The sequence below is a fragment of the Prionailurus viverrinus genome, chromosome D2 (assembly GCF_022837055.1).
Source record: "Prionailurus viverrinus isolate Anna chromosome D2, UM_Priviv_1.0, whole genome shotgun sequence".
NCBI classification, from domain to species: Eukaryota; Metazoa; Chordata; class Mammalia; order Carnivora; family Felidae; genus Prionailurus; species Prionailurus viverrinus.
The window spans coordinates 20,131,473-20,146,238 of NC_062571.1; the positions used below are offsets into that span (position 1 = coordinate 20,131,473).

The window sequence follows — 14,766 nt, forward strand, 5'->3', positions numbered from 1 at the left end:
TTTGTGTCTTTTCAAATAAATAACTGAAACTTTCCCCCAGAGCACAGGGCCCTGGATTGCAGTGAGATATCTGGCTACCCCCAAAACACAACTTACAGGCTCTATTCCCAGGCTGCAGCCAGCGTGTTATGATGTCAAAAATATTTCTGAAGACCATCAGTGTCAAATAGCAAAAATGAAAGAAACCAAACTCCTCACCTCTGTGAAGCTATTGGTTCCTCAATAGCTAATTGGTTTATTTATTTATTTTTTATAGTTTTTTCATTTTTGAAAAAGACAGAAACAGCAAGAGAGGAGCAGGGGCAGAGAGTTCGGGGGAGAGAGAATCCTAAGCAAACTCCCCATTGTCAGCTCTGCGCCCAATGCAAGGCTCACATTCACCAAGTGTGAGAACATGACCTGTGCCGAAACCAAGACTCAGATGCTTCACTGACTGAGCCACCCAGTCGCCCCTGTTTTTAGAGTTGAGAGAGAGAGAGAGAGAGAGAGAGAGAGAATGAGTGTGTGTGAGGAGAAAGGGGCAGAGAGAAAGGAGGAAGAGGACCCAAAGCAGGCTCCACGCAGAAAGCAGCCAACCCACACTTTTTGTTACCTCTCAACTTACAAAAATACACATTTCGGGGAGCAGTGGGGTGGGAGAACCAGAAGGCACTACCACGAATCTTACTGTTTTCGTTACAGAAAGTATAAGGATGTGAAAGAAAACACATCAGCAACATCTAAGGGACAGAATTTTCCCAGCATGGTTCCAGGAGCAAAAGGTCTACTTTCAGTATCAAATTGCACATGGCCAGGTGGCAACTATCCAAGTTATTGTAAAACACTTTTATACACTTCAAACATAGGAACATTCAAATCAGACCACTGTTGAACAGTTTCTACAAATTTCCATGCCCAGGGAACCAAAAGCCTGAGGGTTCCTACGGAATTGTGAGCAGTAACAGAAATAACGGCATTTCAACTGAAGTACAACTGAGTGTGCCAGTCATGATCCTTATTATGAGTTCTGAGAAGGAGACTAGATTGAGGCAGACGGAAAGAGAAACCAACGGACAAGTCCGGGGACTGAAGGGGAAACAGCCTCTAGCGGGAAGGGGCCCTGTGGGCCCAGTGTGGACGTGAGGCACCCCACTCCAGACCTCGTAGGCACTCGGGGCACTGAAGAGTGGCCACATGCCTTGCTTGCTCTCCAGTGTATCACAGAGCCCACTGAGTTCTTCCCCGGCTCAAGGCCCCATCCTGTCACCCCACCATCTCCAATGTCCCCTCTTGGCCCACCTCCTGCTCCACCCCGCTAGACTACAAACCACTTCTTCTGTTGAAGAGGGCTCACTTTTATTTTTCAGTTGTCCGATCACTGGGATGTGGTCTCAGCTCTGGGACACGCTCAACCCACATGTGACCTGCTCTGCAGTGGAAAGTCCCAGAGAGATATGCCCGCACCACTCCTCTGGGCCCCCATCCCGGGCATCACAGTGCCTCAGCTATTTGGTAGGAAACGAAACCCACTGCTGTTACTCCTTGTCAGAATCAAGACCAGTTAAAAAAAGTGGTACTGAATAGATTGCAAAGGTCAGAGTCTATTTAAGAGAAACTCAAAAACTACAGGGGAAGGAAAAAGGAGGGCAGCCTAGTGAATACGCCAGAGAGACCACCAGATGAATGACAGTTTCTGAATGCTGGTGACCATGTCCTCACAGGGGCTGCAGTTACACATAATGTGATGGAGCTTCTGTGATCAAAGTATCTCGTGGATATTTAGATGCAGGCACTCCTAAAAGCCATGTGACGGAAGTGCTCCCACTGTTCCTATTAACAGGTGATTAAACGGAAGCACAGGAATGCTAATATGTAGCTTCCCAGAGCCCAAACTCATCTGTGCAGGAGCCAGGCTCAGAGTCAAGTGCTGTGGGGTCACGCCCTCCCTGCACAACTTCTCAAGGTGGACTGGGAATCCACGTGAGTCCTTTCCAGATTTCATACGTGCTCTACGTCCTCCAGGAACCATACTTTAATACGGGCCTCGGGTTCACTGTGGAGGAGATATAACCTATTTGCAGCTATATAGAACATTGAACAAACAACCACTGCTTCAAAACCAGGTACAGCTGAGAACTGCTCAGCAACATGACAAATACCACAATGCTTATTTTTTAAAGTTTATTGTGTTTATCAGCTTGTTCGCCCAATTTGCTGAGTCCCAGCGCACCCTGGGAAGAGTTTTTCACCTCTAATTCAGCGGCTGTGGGGAAGCAGAGTGATGAAATGGGAGGTGGGGGGTGTCAACAGCCACGTGAAGGTCTCCCGACAGGGGGAGGGGTCTGCAGGTAGAGTGATTGCGGATCTAGAGGAACGATGCCAGTAAGACCTCCCGCATGCGGGAGTCACACAAGGGACACCAACCTGTTCAGGCGGGCTTGTCACTAGCGTGGCCGGGGTGGACCTTTTGTTTCTTGCCTAGCAAGCAGCGCACAGAAGACTGATGACCTTCTTTTTGGGGGCGTTGTGCAACGAGTCCTGGCTACTGCTACTGCTGCTGAGATTGCTCAAGGGGCCATCCTGAGAGCCTGTCGATCTGGGGGACGCACGGAAGAGCATCTTCCACATGTGCTCGGCACACGACACACCACACCACCCCACGCGAGTGAGAAGCACAGGCCGGCAGCTGCCGGGGAGGGCTGCCCCCAGGGAGCTGACACTCTCTCCCTCCCAAGCAGATCTGGACTCTAAGCGCCGTGGGTCGAGAACGCTCGGCAGCCCTTCCAGGCCGTGACCCGGGAGCACAGAGCACACACACAACCAGAGCCAGCCCAGGACACGGTGCCACTGCACCGCAGTGGTTCGTACGTGCTGAGCGTGTTACCAGAACGGACCGTGAGCACGGCGTGGGACAAGCTCAGATGGCACACACTCCACACCTGAGAGCACAACGCCGCTTACCCACCAGGCCTTGGTAGGGGAGAGCCCAGGGAGGACAGATTCCATCATACAGATGGGGAGGCAGCCGCCAGGCCCTGGAATAACGTTCCGTTCTGCAGCTACTTCTACCAAACTCCAAACGTTCAAAAAATGTAGGAGAGGAAGGACACAGTGGGCAAAGACCGAATCAAACACCACACGTTTGACTTGAAGACAAGGAGGCCTTTTGAACTGCCTCTCACTTCATGCACGTCTCGTCGTAATATGGTGTTCATTACTTCTGCAAGGATGACATCCTTCCGCGCGTTGTCTAGATCTTCCTCCACCTTGGCCACGAGAGTAGAGAGGGCAGCTAGGCACTCGTTCATCTGGCTCTGCACCTTTGAAAGCCAGAAAGGGAAGCAACATGTGATGGCCCCCACTGCTGGTCTTCATATGTTTTATTTAAAAAACAAGGGGTAAAAAGGAAACCCCCTCCAATCAAATCCTGGGATGATGTCTGGAGCTAAACTCTGCATGTGGCTCCTAATTCTTCTTCTACGAAACTACACCCCTCCAGTGCCACACGTAACTGCTCTCTCACCTGGAACCAAAGGGACTGAGTTTGTACGAGAGGTGTTTCATTAATCCTCACTGTAAAGCCACCCTAAGGTCTCCTTCGCTTCAAATAACATGACAGAATGCTGGTAAGGTCTTTCATGGATGCTCATGTTCACAAACTTGCTTGTTAACTGCTTTCAATTTTACACTGGAGACAAATCTTCCCCGAAATAAATTACATTATGCAATTTGTACCAGCAAATCGATACACACAACATTTCCACCAACCACTGCTTTTTCACCAAACAGACCCGTCTTCTTACAAGAATTCAAGAAGCTTAAAAGGAAATTCCAGTCACACAAACACACAATGTATGCCTGATAACACACGGCATGTGCACAAGTCGAGAACCGCCGTGGCTAGGCACACCGTCTCATCCTCCGTTTTGTCGTTCTCCATAATGGAGTTCAAGACCTTAAGCACCTCCCCCTCACTGGACACGCCGGTCTGAGTCTTCGCCTGTCGTCTCACCACTGTTTTCTGAAGAGATCTCTAGTGCCTGAAGACGAGGAACTCCAAATGTTCCAGCAGCAGCTGGCGGGAGAGGCAAAAGGAAAACCGTGTTTCAAGAACACCTTCAATTCCGGGCCTCAAGTTCACCAAATGCAAAACCAAGTCTGAAGCCCTTCAATTCAGTTCCCAGGTAGGGAGCCGTCCCCTCGAATGTGTTAAAATGGCCTTACTTCTCCTCAGAGATCAAACGAGGTCTGAGAACAATGGGTCCCAGCCAACTCCACGGGGACACGTGGACAAGAGGAGTGAATGCTGTCGTGTGTTTAAAGACACTGGCAGTGCGTCTACTGACCCTGGTGTTGTTTCCCTCTGCCTTCAGTTCGACGACCTCTTCCTCTCTCTGCATGAGCTGTTCCCTGCAGTTGTTGAGCTCCGCAGTGAGTGCTGTACACTCCAGGGGTCGGAGAGGGGACAAAAGTGGAGAGTCACAGGGGGTCACTACCCAGAGCGCACCAGGCCTCCGTGGCTCTCCAGAGTCCACTCACCCTGGTCCACTCAGCCACCAACCTCAAGTAGCAACACACACAAGTCCCCTCCTCATCACCCACAGGAGTCCCGGGGATTTTCGGAGGGACCGACACTCAAGGGGACAGACATTTTCAGGTGCCTGACAGGTCTAGGACTCAGGAACTCTGCTGACTCGGGAGCAACAGGCCGAGAAGCCTCCTGCCCATCCCCAGCCTCTGGCCTCGTCTGGCAAACAGGCTTGTGGAGCGGCAGTGGGGAAAGGCTGACGGTCCTCAAAAGCTGCTGTCTTAGCCTGAACCCCTGGCTCAATCAGACTCAACCCTACCCGATGGACTTTTCAAAAATGATGGTAGGACTCTTGATGAAAGGGCGAGTTTACGACTTCTTTCCTTAGTCAAGCAGGAAATATTATGGATGAAAGGTCTCTGACGAGAGTGATGCCAGGGCCGACCACCCCGCGTGGGGCTTCTCTCCCGCCAATACTGAGTGCCCGCCCAGGACATGGCGTACAGGTGGGCTCCAAGGAGGTGGACGCACATTCTCCAGTCAGTCGAGCGCACAGCCTGGTGCAGGGCTCAATCCATGAACCATGACATCATGACCTGAGCTGAAACCAAGAGTCAGACGCTTAATGCCCTGAGACACCCAGGCGCCCCAGAGCTTTTGTCTCCGTAGGACAAATGAGGGGATAAACGTTCACTTAACAACTGACATTCCAAATAGCGAGAGTGGTTGATTTCATCAATTCTAGAAAATCAATGTACAAACGGGTGACATTCTTCACGTTTCTTCATGAATTAAACCTTTCCTAATCAACGGGAACTTTACCACAGAACTGACCACGTTCCTTGCAATCTGCCTTGACAAGGTGAACCCACAGACGCATATATGATCCTTGATGTAGGACTGTGCAGACCCATTTCTATGTGGGGATTTTTTTTTCCAATAAATACACTGGAAATTTTTCTGTAGATGTGTGACATTTGGAAAGACTGGCAGATGAGCTGAGCAGCTTCAAAATACCAAAATAGTAAGTAAAAGGTAGGGTACGAGGGCATGAAATATATGCAGATACTAGGCTATTAGAGCATTTCCTACCCGAAAGCATACACAAACCTACTCTAACAAGGTAATAGTCACAAAAACGTGCGCATGTAAACAGACCATACCTATATGGTGCCATTTGCAGTCAAGAGAAAGGCAAACCAATGTGGAGATGCAGAATTAAGTCCTAACCGCATAACACGAGCTGTAGCAGATGCTGCCCTCTGGGGAAAGGGTGCACCACCTCCTGTTGCTATTGAGGTCTCCTCATGTGTTGCACAAGTCCGCGAATCTGCTAATCAGCTCTTGGTAAGCACTTCCTTTCTCCAGTAAATCAAGCACCACAGGAGAAGTGATTTCTCAGGCTTCCTGCGTCATTTTCACCGTGATAAGGGCAATACCATGAACCTTAACTACACCCCGGGACCTGTCTGAAGTGTCCCCAGGGATGCTGGACGTGCTCCTGTGATGCAGAGAAGACTCATGGTATGACAAGAAAAGGCTGAATGGCCTGACATGTCCTGAGGTCCACAGCTGCAGCTGCCAGCCGGCCAGCGTGAGGACCATGGAGGCACAAGGAAAGGGAAATTCTCGAAGCTCTCCCTGTGGCTATCCCAGCACACGCAAAAACCTGGTGCTATTTGTGAGACATCTTTGTGTCTCGTGTGGAAGATGTGGCATCTCTGTGGATGTAGGACTGCTGTGAGACGGGCACACCTGCAGACTCAACTCAAACTGCAAGACAAGTGAAGACCTGACATCACGACGTAAGGCAGAAGGAAGGGAAGGATCGAAAACTGGCACATTTCAATGCAGGCACAGGATACCTTGGTGATTTTAGAAAGGGGTTTGGCTTTGAAAATGGTCCAGACGATAGGAGAAGCAGCTTCCACCACGAAGAAGAAGGACACAGTTTCCCAGATGCCCGAGAGAAGATTGCAGAGAAGCAGGAACTACCATCCACCGCATGTCAACCACTCCAACACAAAAAGTGAAAACCCAAGAAAATCAGTTGAGGAGACCATGGTTGCCTGCACAGGTTTTTCATGCAGAAGGAGGTGCCCTGTCGGGGGGAAAATGCCACAAATGACATTTATTCACGAGAAAGACAAGTGAGCACCAAGATGTTGAGTAGGAAGGGGTGAAGCAGCTCCCGAATGAGCGGATACAGGCGGGGGTGTGAGCAGGGCGGCTGGCCCTGTGTAGGAAGCTCACCCCAGGGTCCTGAAGGCAACAAGTCCCAGTGGCCAGTGGTCTGGCTGCACAACCAGAGCCCTTTCCCTGGACCAGTTCCATCCCGGCTCTGTCCCTCAACTCAGGAAGTACGCTGAGAGCAAGGGACTGTCCTCCAAAGTTCTTCTGACATTGGACAATGTCCTGGACACCCAGAACCCCACGGGTCACCACCAAACGTGTCTTGGTGGCTCACTCGCTCCGGAGCGCAGCGGGTCTAAGTCAGCCTGCGGACCAGGGGCCACGAGGACCTGTGAGGCTCATGACACAGGCACGTTACAAGAAGGACAGTCAATGCTACCAAAGAGAACCGCCACAGAGGGAACATTATGAAAGTCAGGAAGATGCCAAGGGACGTTACAAAAAACTCTGGGGAAACCATCAAGCCCAACACAATCAAGAAATCCCTGCTAGAGATGACTGTCCATACGATGTGCGTGATTTCCAGGACCTATGACACAGCCAATAGGGAAACTCATGACTGAGACTGTGCATATGGCAAAAAGAAAAAAAAGAAAAAGAAAAAGAGTTGGGGGATGCAGGGATTCAAAATGCGTATCCTACAGAAGTTCACGAGCACAGAGAAAAGCCCAGAGGAGGTCACAGAAGAAGACAGCAGAGAGAGGAGATCTGGCGAAGCAGACGGAGGGCGAGGAAGGTGGCATGGAAGCGTCATCGCTGGAAAGCACGCTGCCACCAGGAGTGATCCGGCAGAGTCTCGGCTCCTTTCCCACATGGACCCTTCCATGACAAGGGCGCTGGGACTAAAGCCAGCCAGCCGTCTACGGAAACATTGGCAGGAACAGAAAGGCCCTTGTGGAAAGCTGCACAGACAGTGCCCGCCTCCACCCCCATACCGCTAGCCCCCAAGGCCCAAGACTGCCCCATCTGGCAGGTCCCCCCCCCATGCAGGTCTGCACATCAGGACATTTGTGAGGACCCACCCCCACCTTCCAGACAGCAAATCCTCACCAAGGTGCTCAGTGAATCACTTAACCTGCCATGCACACGTTTGTGTGTGAAAATCGAGGGAGCATGCAGCCAGGCCACCCGGGACACATGTGTGTCACCACCACCTAAGCGTTCATCAGGAGGAACATCGTGTGCGAGACTTGTATGCACTTGGACAGCCTATCCTCACACGGGCATAAGGGGATAAGATCTGACATAAAACGAATAACGTGTCATTCCATAACATGGGTTTCAAAAAGTGACATTACCTTGTAGCATGCCTCTCTCTGTCCCTGCCCGGAGAAAATGCCTCTCAGCCTACTATCACAGGCTGTTTTTTGTAATGTAACAATGTGTCCAGACTGTATTAAGAATATGGCTGTAAAACTGCAGGCTAGAAAAGCTTTATAACCATTCATTCTCCCGTGTATCTCCTAGGCTATGACGAAGCAATCGTACTGATTACACCAGGCCATCATGAAGCATTCACCCTTCATTGGTAACGCATGAATTGTGACATCCGTAAATACACAGGAATCTTTCCAATTCCTCCCATTTCTGATGCATAGTGCTAATGATACACGTAACAACAGCGTAGTGTGTCACCTAAGACAGCACTGATGTGGGTTCTGATAGACAATTCATTCTAGAAACAAACGGAGAATAAACTTAGGGATCAATACAGCGCAGAGCTGTGCACCTATTTCCCTGTCACGTAAATAAGGGCACTCTTGACAAACTTGGCCTCATTATTTCCATAAGCTCTGCAAGAAGAGTCATTGATCCTAAGTATCTTTGAAAGTGTGCTTTACTTTACTGGAATCCCTTCTAAGGAATCTCCAGACTGAACTTTGGTAGCCTCTCCAGGCCGGAAGCCAAACCAAGTACTTCCTGTTCAGATGGGCCTGTAATACCAGTGGAATTGGGCGAATTCCTCTTCACAAGGTCCCCAAGATATCCTAGGGTTCCTGTGCCTGCCAGGAAGGGACATTCTTTACTCGCCTGGTGAGGCTGCTGGGAACTCTGGGAACCAGGTATCCGGAAAACATTTCCAAGGGGCTTTAATGGCTCCATGTTACATCACGTCAACCTTAGTTCCTCGAAGCTGTAGTGTCATTTCTGAGTCTATGCATGTCTCTCAAATAGGACATTCCAGTCAAAGCCATAGGAAAGTAACCAGTATTTCCAATGGTGTCCTGTTACAAGCAAGAGATTCTTATTGCACGTAGGCAAATACCTTTAATGGCCATGAAAGGAAGAATACTCACAGAGAGTGTTTGAATTTCAGAAGATTTAGGTACAGTGGGAAGGTCAAGGCTTCAGTTGACAAGTGAATAGTTGGTGACATCTCTGCATATTAGAGATACCTGAAGAGCAGAGAACGTTTCCTTCATCTGGAACAGCAAACATTAGAGAAGCAGCAAGATTTCCAGCAAGACTCACAAAACTATAATCTTCCTCAATTCCTTTAGGCCCCTCTTCCTAATTCTGGTTCAGTTTGAATATAGCTTTTGAGTTCTCAAAATACTTACCCTTTTTAGTAGGAATCGGAAAGATTGCAAATCCCTGTATTTGTCCTAAAAGTATTTATTTTGTGAATCTCCTACGATATGAAACAGGTTTCGTGAGAGAAGATTTTGTTATGTTTATCCTTTATGGAGAGAGAGAGAGAGAGAGAGAGAGAGAGAGAGAGAGAGAAGGAGTGGGGGAGGGGCACAGGAACCTCAGGATATCTTGGGGACCTCGTGAAGAGGAATTCACCCAATTCCACAGGTATTGCAGGCCCATCTGACAGGAAGTACTTGGTTTGGCTTCCGGCCTGGAGAGGCTACAAAGCTTCAGTCTGGAGATTCCTTAGAAGGGATTCCAGTAAAGTAAAGCACGCTTTCAAAGATCCTTAGGATCAATGACTCTTCTTGCAGAGCTTATGGAAATAATGAGGCCAAGTTTGTCAAGAGTGGCCTCGTTTGCAGATGAATTAGTCTGGATTTGGCTGTCTCAGGCAAAGAGGGTTTTTACAGAGAAAAACTACACTTCAGCAATGCACATTATCGATGTTAAATCCTAGTTGTCTTCAAATGTTTGCCTAAACTAGACAACGTGAGGTAACCTTGAGAGATCCTGTCACAATAGCACAGGTATGGACAACCTTGTTGTTCTCCTGTGGGCATAGTAATAGGACCCCCTGGGTATAATCTTTAAACAGCTTGAAAACGGGATGGGTTTCCCCAACAACTGTACACAAGATCTTTTCTCACTCTAGACCTATCAATAGACAGTGCTGTAGTATCCACTTGAAGCTGAGTTAATTTATAAATCTCTAAGTATGCAAACCATGTCCTCCCTACATCTGATCTGACAGTTACTCGAAACTCACCCCATATAAACCCCCAAGACCTAGTTTATTCAAAGGATGGAAAGTCTCATGCAACAGGGGATTTAACCCTGAAATAAATGGCCCTTACCGCATCGTATTATGTCTTCCTACTGCAGTCATTTAGAGGGGCAATCTTCATGGGTTCCCGTATCGAAACAAAACCTCTACCCCCTTTACAGGAAGTCAGTGGGCAAACTAATGTGCCTTTTATTCCGGGGAAGCTGTACGAGACCTCAAGCCTCTCTTAGGATGGTCACACCTTTCTTTTTCACTTTCCTTTCTCAATTCATGCTAACAGGTCCTTCCTACGATGGGCCATTCAAAGGATCACTGCAGACATTCAAGTTCCCAACTGGAAAGACCAATCGGATTCCTGGTGCCTGTTCCCACTTCCATCTGAGGATACTCAAGCCTCACATCTGAAATGTTCACTGGCAGCACTGGTAGACACTGGGTTTGGAATGTGCTCTGACAAAATGCTGTGTATACATTCCAGATTACCACCGAGGGATTTCTGGATTTCTGAGCGACATGCATACTTCAATCGGCGCTTTCAACGATGCCTCCCTTTCCTCTAGTGACTGGCTACACTCCTGGACTGGAGCATGTCTGTCAACTACCAAAGCACTTCTCTCTTGTTTTCCCAACTCTGTTGTGCTCGTTTCTCCCATGCCTCTCTGCCTGGTGCCGACTCCATCACTACACTTGCTTGAAGCCAAACGATGAGCCTTTCTACTCAAGAAGGCCCACCTTGGATCCAGCTGCCACCGCCTTTGTAACTCCTCTGTAATTCCCCAAGAGACCAATAAAGACCCATATAGGTAGGGACGACTCTATGCCCCTACTCAGCACAAAGAAGCTACAGAAGATGAGACCTTCCACCTTCATCCATCTTCAAGGTTTCAGGGTTGACATTATTCAGGGAGGATACGATGAGGGAGCATAAGGCAGGCTGAGGGGTAAAGCACAAGCTAGCCCCTCCTCCCACCCTGGGTGGAATATGATTGTTATTCCTTGGACAGTCTTGACCACCCAAGTACAGAGAAAAGGGCCTTAAGCACTTGTCATGGTAATGTGTGATGCTACGGCAAATGAAAATTAAATTCCCTTACTGCTTATAGCCCACTGACAATCCCTGAAATGGATAGAGTGACATCCCTCTAGGAGCTTAGCTGCTCGGTGATGGTGATGACCCTTTGCTAGGGGCAAAACACAACCTAAGCCTAACATCATCCCAACCTTGAAGACCCTGCAAGTCAAGTTCTTTTATTTCAACTGCCCAAGGTATATCCTGGCAGTATTCCTCCAAGCTTATGCACCCGCCCCATACACATTGAATGGGTCTCATGACTTGGGTTTTATTATGTGGTAATGAAAGCCATTTCCTTAGCCACACCTAGTCCCTCAAGGTGCTGAAAACTTGCTTCCAACACTGCTTAGAGACTTACCCTATCCATGACACCCTGCCAACCTGATGGTGTGAAATAATAAGTTACCTGTCAGGACCCCACTGCAGATTTTCTTGCATGTGGGTTCTGTCCCCATCGTTTAATAAAATCACCTTTTTTGTATGAAAGCTATCTTCAGGAGATCTTTCTTGGTCTTGGGCTCTGGACCACCCCCACCATCGCCCCCAATCTTCATCAGTTCGTCAGCAGAACTCCAACCACTGGAGGATACAGATGCCTTCACCATGCAGAGCAAACACTTCATCCATTGGCAATATTCTTCAGGATCTGCTACGTACTGGACCGAGCCCACTCAAGGACTGGTGCAGCAAAGCCATTCTCCAAATGTCTGAGGGTTAGCCGCAAGTCAGAATCTGGTAACTAGGTGTCACTACTGGCTTCAAAGGACAGGGCAACAAAAGCCAGTGCCAGGAACTTTTCACCCCTTTCTGGAGAAACACTGCAGGAGGTTTCCCTTGGTCCTAGCCCACACATGGTTCTTACTCTGAGGCAACCATCCTATCAGGAGATTGTGCTCGTCGCATCATTGTTTGATTTATCACATTCTCTCGTGTTCAGAAAGAACTTTGGCCTTCTCTGTATCATTCTCCATCCTGTGGCTCTTTTCCAGCAAAGTTCTCCCCGTTGTCCACTCAGGGACAGTATCTCAGAGCGATTTTTTCTACTTTTAACTGGGGTGTCAGACCATATTCTTGTCACCGCGGGATCCCTTGGGCCACAGGGTCCCTCAACAATTGCCTTTCAGCACTATGTGGACAAAGGTAAGCCCAGGGGATTTCAAAGTGCCCGGCAGCAATGCTCAGGTGGAGTCAGGGTCACTGATATTGGAAGGGAGCTATCCTCCCTTCTGGGATAAGAGGAATGTGGAGGTAGACATTTCTGTCCCAGCTTGATTCCATAATTTGCTGAACTGAAACACTTTGGCCCTGTTTCTAGCCATTCTGATTTCCCTGGCCGTAATGATAACCATGTCTCTGGTCTCAGGCAAGGACAATGAGACTGTCCCCTGCATAGTGAGTGCTGGCCACTCCTAACCAGCTCTGAATCTGGTCTGTGCTAACCAAGAGCAATCAGTTTCTGAGATCCCAAAGGAAGGATTGCCTTCCTGAGAGTACTTGGTGTTTGGGTGGCTGGTAGAAGAAATGATGGCTAGCCAACTTGTTTCCCTCCCTGGCCATTAAAGATGCTTTTACTCTGAGGAACACTTGGTTCACCATGGGCAGTATTCTCGAGGACCTGCTTAGCACAGAAAGAGACCATTCATGACCTACTGTATCCAAGCCCTGTTCCAAACATTTGAGCTTAGCCTGCAGCACAAGCCTGTTACCTTGGAATCACTGTCTTCTCTATCCACTGATAGGATGGCAGGGGAAAACAGTGAACTCCAGAAGCTTTCCCTCTGTTTCTGAAGTAAGAACACAGGCATCTTGCCTTTGGGTTCCCATGGTTATCGACAGAGGCTTCCCTTTGCCCTACTCATATATGTTCATATCTATCCATATCTTATTCCTGAGACCATCAGCTTGCCAAGGAGTTGTCCAAGTCATTGCATCCTAAGATTTATCTCATTTTCTGGACCACATGCTTCTCTGGGGAATTCCATCAGACATCTAAAGCAGTTAATATCTATGCTTCTCAAGCTGTTCCACAGAATAGAAATGGAAGGAAAACTTCCAGACTCCTTCTACGAAGTCAGCTTTACTTTGATTCCCAAACCAGACAGAGACCCAGCAAAAAAAAAAAAAAAGACGACTATAGGACAATATGCCTGATGAATGAGAATACAAATATTCTCAACAAGATACTGGCAAATCAAATGCAGAACATATGAAAAGAATTTTTCACCATGATCAAGTAGGATTCCTATCTGGGCTATAGGGCTGCTTCAATATTTGCAAATCAACCAATAGGATACATCACATTAAGAAAATCACAGGCAAGAACCACATGATCCTGTCAATACAGGCAGAGAAAGCATTTGAAAAAACACAGCATCCTTTCTTAATAAAAACCCTCAAGAAAGTCAGAATAGAAGGAACATATGAAAACATCATAAAGGCACGTATGATACAAGCCCACAGCTAATATAATTCTCGTGGGGATAAACTGAAAACCTTCCCCCTGAGATCAGGAACATGACAGGCATGTCCACTGTCACCACTGTTGTTGAACATAGTTTTGCAATTCCCAGAACCAGCAATCAGACAACAAAATGAAATAAATGGCATCACAATGGCAAAGATGAAGTCAAACGTTCACTCTTCACAGACCACATGACACTCTACCTGGAAAACCTGACAGAATCCACCAAAAGTCTCCTTGAACTGATACATCAATCAGGAAACTCACAGGGTACAAAAGCAATGTACAGAAACCCATCGCATTTTAATATACCAATAACAATGAAACAGAAAGACAACTAAAGAAACTGATCACGTTCATAGTTGCACCAGGACCATAAAATACCTATCAGTAACCTTAAAAATACGAATGAACCAATCCAAAGATATAAAAGTTCTGTATGCTGAAAGGGTTATGAAGGAAATTGAAGAAGACACAAAGAAATGGGAAAACATTCCATGTTCATGGATTCGAAGAATGAATATTGTTAAAATGTCAATACCACCCAAAGCAATCTACACCTTCAATGCAATCCCCATCAAAATTGTGCCACGATTCTTTTCAAAGCTAGAACAAATAATGTAACATGTGTATGGAACCACAAAAGACCCCGAATATACAAAGTAATATTCAAGAAGAACACCAAAGCAGGAGGCATCACAGTCCCAGAATGTAGCCTCTGCTACAAACCTGTAATCATCAAGACAGTATGGAATGGGCACACAAACAGACACATAGGCCAATGGAACAGAATAGAGAAGCCAGATTCAGACCCACAAATGTATGGCCCGGCCACTAATCTTCCACCAAGCACGAAAGAGTATCCAATGGAAAAAAACCAGACTCTTTAACCACTGGTGCTGGGAGAAGTGGACAGCAACATGCAGAAGAATGAAACTAGATCACTTTCTTACAGCATACACAAAAATAAACTCAAAATGGATAAAGGACCTGAATGTGAGACACGAAACCTTTAAAACCCGAGAGGAGAAAGCAGGAAAAAACCTCTCCAACCTCAGCTGTGGCAATTTCTTACATGACACGTCTCCAACGGCAAGGGAATTAAAAGC

At 47.7% G+C, this 14,766-nt stretch overlaps 1 long non-coding RNA gene across 1 annotated transcript in view; it reads left to right on the forward strand.

Moving 5' to 3' along the window:
* The first annotated feature begins 516 nt into the window (after positions 1-516).
* The window catches only part of LOC125147850 (uncharacterized), a 31,961-nt gene continuing 17,711 nt past the window's right edge, over positions 517-14,766 (forward strand). Inside the window, exons 1-2 of the long non-coding RNA XR_007145318.1 lie at positions 517-1,491; positions 1,820-1,959. This is a non-coding gene — a long non-coding RNA (uncharacterized LOC125147850). The remainder of the gene's footprint in view (positions 1,492-1,819; positions 1,960-14,766) is intronic.